Below are 8,383 nucleotides of genomic sequence, written 5' to 3'. Positions count from 1 at the left end.
TTTTTCTGATATAATCGAGGGTAAAGAGGGAAGATTTCGCGAGACCCTACTTGGGAAACGGGTTGATTATTCAGGTCGTTCTGTCATTATTGTAGGTCCATCACTTTCATTACATAGATGTGGATTGCCCGGCGAAATAGCAATAGAACTTTTCCAGACATTTCTAATTCGTGATCTAATTCGAAAACATTTTGCTTCCAACATAGGAATTGCTAAGAGTAAAATTCGGCAAAAAGAACCGATTGTATGGGAAATACTTCAAGAAGTTATGCAGGGACATCCCGTATTGCTAAATAGAGCACCTACTCTGCATAGATTAGGTATACAGGCATTCCAACCCATTTTAGTAGAGGGGCGTGCTATTTGTTTGCATCCATTAGTTTGTAAGGGATTCAATGCAGACTTTGATGGCGATCAAATGGCTGTTCATGTGCCTTTATCCTTAGAAGCTCAAGCAGAAGCACGTTTACTTATGTTTTCTCATACAAACCTCTTGTCTCCAGCTATCGCGGATCCAATTTCTGTACCAACTCAAGATATGCTTATTGGACTTTACATATTAACGAATGGGAATCGTCGGGGTATTTCTTCAAATAGGTATAATCCACGTAATTGCAGAAATTTGAAAAATGAAAGAATTCCCCAAAAAAACTATAAGTATACGAAAAAAAAAGAACCTTTTTTTTGGAATTCCTATGATGCAATTGGAGCTTATCAACAGAAAAGAATAACCTTCGATAGTCCTTTGTGGCTCCGGTGGCGACTAGATCTACGCATTATTTCGTCAAGAGAAGTTCCTATCGAAGTTCACTATGAATCTTTAGGCACCTATCATGAAATTTATGGGCATTATCTAGTAGTAAGAAGTACAAAAAAACAAATTCGTTCTATTTACATTCGAACCAACGTAGGTCATATTTCTTTTTATCGAGAAATCGAAGAAGCTGTACAAGGTTTTTGCCGAGCCTATTCATATGGTATCTAATCATATAGATGGTTGTATCTAAGATAAACAAATTTATGATACTGGTGTAAATTCAAATCTTCATGATTTAACATTTAACAAGGATCTTAGTTTTTTAATTTCTCAATTTCTACACAAATTAAGATAAAGAAAAGGCAGTTTTTCAATCATTGACTCAAATCCATTGTTGAACTGAATGAATCCCACTGAGTGGAATAGGGAGGTACTTATGGCAGAACGGACCAATCTAATGTTTCACAATAAAGTGATAGGTGGAACTGCCATTAAACGACTTATTAGCAGATTAATAGATCACTTCGGAATGGCATATACATCACATATCCTGGATCAAGTCAAGACTCTGGGATTCCGCCAAGCTACGGCTACATCCATTTCATTAGGAATTGATGACCTTTTAACAATACCTTCGAAAGGATGGCTAGTCCGAGATGCTGAACACCAAAATTTGATTTTGGAAAAACAGCATCATTATGGAAATGTACATGCAGTAGAAAAATTACGCCAATCCATTGAGATATGGTATGCTACAAGTGAATATTTTCGACAAGAAATGAATCCTAATTTTAGAATGACCGATCCTTTTAATCCAGTCCATATAATGTCCTTTTCGGGAGCTAGAGGAAATGCATCTCAAGTACACCAATTAGTAGGTATGAGAGGATTAATGTCGGATCCACAAGGACAAATGATTGATTTACCTATTCAAAGCAATTTACGCGAAGGGCTATCTTTAACAGAATATATAATTTCTTGCTACGGAGCTCGTAAAGGGGTTGTAGATACTGCTGTACGAACATCAGATGCTGGATATCTTACACGTAGACTTGTTGAAGTGGTTCAACATATTGTTATACGTCGAACAGATTGTGGTACCATTCGAGGAATTTCAGTAAATACCCAGAATGAAACGATGCCGGAAAGTAGTTGGACACAAACATTAATTGGTCGTGTATTAGCAGACGATATATACAGAGGTTCACGATGCATTGCCATTAGAAATCAAGATATTGGAATTGGACTTTTCAATCGATTGAAAACCTTTCAAACACAACCAATATCTATACGAACTCCTTTTACCTGTAGGAATACATCTTGGATCTGTCGATTGTGTTATGGTCAAAGTCCTACTCAAGGTCACTTGGTGGAATTAGGAGAAGCTGTAGGTATTATTGCGGGCCAATCCATTGGAGAACCGGGCACTCAATTAACATTAAGAACTTTTCATACTGGCGGAGTATTCACAGGGGGGACTGCCGAACAGGTGCGAGCACCTTATAATGGAAAAATTAAATTCAATGAGGATTTGGTTCATCCTACACGTACACGTCACGGGCATCCTGCTTTTCTATGTTATATAGACTTGTATGTTAGTATTGAAAATGGTGACATTATACATAATGTGACTATTCCACCAAAAAGTTTTCTATTAGTTCAAAATAATCAATATGTAAAATCAGAACAAGTGATTGCCGAGATTCTCGCAGGAACATATACTTTTAATTTAAAAGAAAAAGTTCGAAAACATGTTTATTCTGACTTAGAAGGAGAAATGCATTGGAGTACGGATGTGTATCATGCATCAGAATTTAAATATAGTAATGTCCATATCTTACCAAAAACAAGTCATTTATGGATTTTATCAGGAAAATCAGACAGATCCGCTTCAGTCTCTTTTTCAACCCGAAAAGATCAAGATCAATTGAACATTCATTATCTTTCTACAGGAGAAAGAGATATTTGTAACCATTTAGCAAGTAATAATAAAGTAAGACATAATTTGTTTCGTTTCACTCCTTCTGAAAAAAAAGAAAGAAGGATTTCAGATTATTCAAAAAATAATCAAATCCTATGTAAAGATCATTGTCATTTTACACATCCTGCTATTTTTCACGATACTACGGATTTATTAGCAAAGAGGCGGAGAAATCGATTCATTATTCCATTTCAATTCCAATCGATTCAAGAACGAGACAAAGCACTAATGTTAGATTCCAGTATCTCGATTGAAATACCAATCCATGGTATTTTTCGTAGAAATAGTATTTTTGCTTATTTCGATGATCCTCAATACCGAACACAGAGCTCGGGTATTACTAAATATAGGACTATTGATATAAATTACATTTTTAAAAAAGAGGATTTTTTAATCGAGTATCCAGGAATTCAAGAATTTAAGACAAAATACCAAATTAAAGTAGATCAATTTTTTTTCATTCCCGAAGAAGTGTATATTTTACCAGAATTTTCTTCCATAATGGTACGGAACAATAGTATTATTGAAGTAGATACACCAATCACTGTAAATATAAGAAGTCAAGTAAGCGGGTTGGTTCGATTGGAGAAGAAAAAAAAAAAGATTCAATTAAAAATATTTTCCGGGAATATCTATTTTCCCGGAGAAATGGATAAGATATCCCGGCACAGTGCCATGTTGATACCACCGAGAACGGTAAAAAAAAATTCAAAAGGATCAAAAAAAAAAATGAAAAATTGGATCTATGCTCAATGGATCACAATTATGAAAAAAAAGTATTTTGTTTTGGTTCGACCGGTCATTTTATATGAAATAGAAGATAGGATCAATTTAATCCAATTTTTTTCCCAAGATATGTTACAAGAAAGAGATAATTTGGAACTTCAAATTATTCATTATATTCTTTCTGGAAATGGAAAATCAATTCGGGGAATTTCTAATTCTAATACAAGTATTCAATTAGTTCGGACTTGTTTAGTCTTAAATTGGGATCAAGACAAAAAATTGTCTTCTATCGAAAAAGGGCATGCTTCTTTTGTTGAACTAAGTATAAAAGGTTTGGTTAGATATTTCTTAAAAATGGACTTAGGAAAATCCCATATTTCATATATAAGAAAAAGGAAAGATCCGCTCGGTTCAAGATTTATCTTGGATAATGAGTCGGACTGGACCAACATCAATCCATTTTTTTTTATAGATCCGAGGGAAAAAGTTCAACAATCACTTAGTCAAAATCATGGAACTATTCATATGTTGTTGAATAGAAATGAGAAATGCCGATCTTTAATAATTTTGTCATCATCGAATTGTTTTCAAATACGATCATTCCACGATGGAAAATATTACAATGGGATAAAAGAAGAAATAAATCCAATTCAAAGAGATCCTCTGATTCCAATTCAAAATTCGTTAGGTCCTTTAGGAATAGCCCTTCAAGTTGCCCATTTTTATTTTTACCTTTTAATTACTAATAATCAGATCTCGATAAATAAAAACGGGCAACTTGACAAATTAAAAGAAACTTTTCAAGTATTAAAATATTATTTAATAGACGAAAACGAGATCATTTATAAATCTGATCTATCTAGTAACATCCTTTTAAATCCATTCTATTTGAATTGGCATTTTTTCCATCATAATTATTGTGAAAAAAAAACGTTTCCCATAATAAGTCTTGGTCAATTTATTTGCGAAAATGTATGTATAGTTCAAACGAAAAATGAACCACACCTTAAATCGGGTCAAATTCTAACTGTTCAAATGGATTCTGTAGGAATAAGATCGGCTAACCCTTATTTGGCGACTCCTGGAACAACTGTTCATGGTCATTATGGAGAAATACTTTCTGAAGGAGATATATTAGTTACATTTATATATCAAAAATCGAGATCAGGTGATATAACACAAGGTCTTCCAAAAGTAGAACAGGTATTGGAAGTTCGTTCGATTGATTCAATATCCATAAACCTAGAAAAGAGAGTGGATACTTGGAATGGGCGTATAACAAGAATTCTTGGCATTCCTTGGGGATTCTTCATTAGTGCTGAGCTAACTATAGCGCAAAGTCGTATTTCTTTGGTTAATCAAATTCAAAAAGTTTATCGATCCCAGGGAGTTCACATTCATAATAGACATATAGAAATTATTGTGCGTCAAATAACATCAAAAGTATTGGTTTCAGAAGATGGAATGTCTAATGTTTTTTTGCCTGGCGAACTAATTGGATTGTTGCGGGCCGAACGAGCTGGGCGTTCCTTAGAAGAGTCGATCTGCTATCGAGTTCTATTATTGGGGATAACAAAAACATCTTTGAATACTCAAAGTTTCATATCTGAAGCAAGTTTTCAAGAAACTGCTAGAGTTTTATCAAAAGCCGCTCTCCGGGGTCGCATAGATTGGTTGAAAGGTCTGAAAGAGAACGTTGTTTTAGGGGGAATGATGCCAGTTGGTACTGGATTCAAAAGAATAATATACCGTTCAAAGCAAAGGCAATATAACAAGATTACCCCGGAAACAAAAAAAAGAATTTATGTGATACATCAAAATAATCTAGGATTTAAGAATTCCTAAAATAATGATTCTTAAGGTCGTATTCATCTCCGGTCACTTTATTTTGTATATATTTTGTATAATAAAAGAAACATAATAAATAAACGAATCATATTCAATGAAATAGAAAAAATGGCCCGATCTTTTTTTTATCAACGGCAAATTTTCAGTAGAAGAGAAGGTTCCTTCGGAACACTTATTTTTTTCTATTTCAGTATACTGGGTCTCTTTCTTTCATTTCAAAAAATTGATCTAATTTCTATTTGGAAATGAAAGAAAAGTGTGGGGATAATTATAAATGACAAAAAGATATTGGAACATAATTTTGGAAGAGATGATGGAAGCTGGTGTTCATTTTGGCCACGGTACTAGAAAATGGAATCCTAAAATGTCACCTTATATTTCTGCAAAGCGTAAGGGTATTCATATTACAAATCTTATTAGAACTGCTCGGTTTTTATCAGAATCTTGTGATTTAGTTTTTGATGCAGCAAGTGGGGGAAAACAATTCTTAATTGTTGGTACAAAAAAAAAAGCAGCTGATTCAGTAGCGCGGGCTGCAATAAGAGCTCGGTGTCATTATGTTAATAAAAAATGGCTCGGCGGTATGTTAACGAATTGGTATACTACAAAAACACGACTTCAAAAGTTCAGGGACTTGAGAATGCAACAAAAGACGGGGAGATTTCATAGTTTTCCAAAAAAAGATGCCGCTATATTGAAGAGACAATTAGCTCAATTGGAAACATATCTTGGCGGCATTAAATATATGAAGGGCTTACCAGATATTGTAATAATCGTCGATCAACAAGAAGAATATACGGCTCTTCGAGAATGTATAACTTTGGAAATTCCAACAATTTGTTTAATTGATACAAATAGTGACCCGGACCTCGCTGATATTTCAATTCCAGCTAATGATGATGCTATAGCCTCAATTCGATTAATTCTTAACAAATTAGTTTTTGCAATTTGTGAGGGTCGGTCTAGATATATACGAAATTCTTGATTAATAATAAGATAAAAAATTCTTGAATTTGCTTCGAGGGGTTCATAGATTTATGGAATCGCTTACTATACTAGTAAGAAATTGCACAAAAATGAAAATAGAAAACAAACAAAAATTTTATGTAATTAGTATCGGTATTCAAAATCAAAAATGAAAGTAGACAAATCAAAAGGGAAAGGAGATGTTTGAATAAAAATAATTCCCTTTTTTCAACTTCTTTTTTTAGAGGACAGGACAATATGAATGTTTTATTATGCTCTATCAACACATTAAAAAGATTATACGATATATCTGCTGTGGAAGTAGGTCAACATTTCTATTGGCAAATAGGGGGTTTCCTAGTACATGCCCAAGTACTTATTACTTCTTGGGTTGTAATTGCTATCTTATTGGTTTCAGCCATTCTAGTTATTCGAAATCTGCAAACCATTCCCACTTTCGGTCAGAATTTATTTGAATATGTTCTTGAATTCATTCGAGACGTGAGCAAAACTCAGATTGGAGAAGAATATGGTCCGTGGGTTCCTTTTATTGGAACTTTGTTTCTATTTATTTTTGTTTCTAATTGGTCAGGGGCTCTTTTACCTTGGAAAATCATCCAATTACCTCATGGGGAGTTAGCTGCACCCACAAATGATATAAATACTACCGTTGCATTAGCTTTACTTACATCAGTTGCATATTTCTATGCGGGTCTTTCAAAAAAAGGATTAGCTTATTTTAGTAAATACATCCAACCAACTCCAATCCTTTTACCGATTAACATATTAGAAGATTTCACAAAACCCTTATCCCTTAGTTTTCGACTTTTCGGAAATATATTAGCTGATGAATTAGTAGTTGTTGTTCTTGTTTCTTTAGTACCTTTAGTAGTTCCTATACCTGTCATGTTCCTTGGATTATTCACAAGCGGTATTCAAGCTCTCATTTTTGCTACTTTAGCTGCGGCTTATATAGGTGAATCCATTGAAGGCCATCATTGACTAGTTTTCTCAAAAATAGTCTTTTTTGTTTAGCTTGCCACACATATATTGTGGCTCAATAGAATCTACAAAATAAACATCTATCTATAGATATATAGATAGATATAGATAGATCTATTCGATTAGTATATATTAGTTTGGATATTCAAAAAAAATGAATAGCTAGAATTAGAATTCTGTATGATATTTACGTTTACAATGTGTGATAAAAAGATACTATATAGAATGTTAGTAGATTCTCGTTTGATTCACATTTAATTCAACAATTGATCAAAAGATAATTAAAAACATTTAGATCACCCAATTTCCTATATTTCTTTGAAACATTAATGAAATCGAATGAATTTATTTAGATTGATTGTATCCATATGGGATAAGAGAATAAGAAAAGAGGGAAGGGGAGCTTAAAAAAAAACATGATAAAAAAAATAGAAGTGAGGGGATCAGTCAAGGTTTTTTAGGTTTCAAAGAATGAATTTCAATTTCGATTGAATCTAAAACACAAAGAAAATTAGTTTACAGCATAGAAGAAACCTATGTATATGTGATATGATATTATAGATGAACTAGTTTTATATGAACTAACCATATATCTGAAATAACTAATCTTTTCTATATAAAAAAGGCCTCGCTATTACTGTCAATTTCTATAGGGATAGAAAAGCAAAGTCCTTGCGTTTCAGCTCTAATTGTGAATTGAAAATTAAAAAACTAAAGAAATTGTATAAAAAAACGAAGAATTCAAAGAATGATTCCAAAATTAAGGTAAGAGAAGAACAAAGATTATACAGATTCACCCCCAAAACTATGTAGTTCGAGACGAAAAAAGAAATCTCGAAGTAATTCGTTTAATAACTATTATTTTCAATTTTTAATTCTTATTTTTATTAATTACTTTAACTGAAAAAGTCTTGGTAATTGAAAAATGAAGTCAGAATTTATTAGTCGATTATATCATTAACTATTTCTTTCTTTTATATGTAGGTTACGAGGAAATTCTCATGAATCCAATTATTTCTGCCGCTTCTGTTATTGCTGCTGGATTGGCCGTAGGGCTTGCTTCTATTGGACCTGGGGTTGGTCAAGGCACTGCCGCAGGGCAA

The sequence above is a fragment of the Vigna unguiculata genome, unplaced genomic scaffold (assembly GCF_037176805.1).
Source record: "Vigna unguiculata cultivar grain cowpea cultivar isolate G323 ecotype 2 unplaced genomic scaffold, ASM3717680v1 ptg000149l, whole genome shotgun sequence".
Classification (NCBI taxonomy): Eukaryota; Viridiplantae; Streptophyta; class Magnoliopsida; order Fabales; family Fabaceae; genus Vigna; species Vigna unguiculata.
This window is presented reverse-complemented; position numbering follows the sequence as displayed.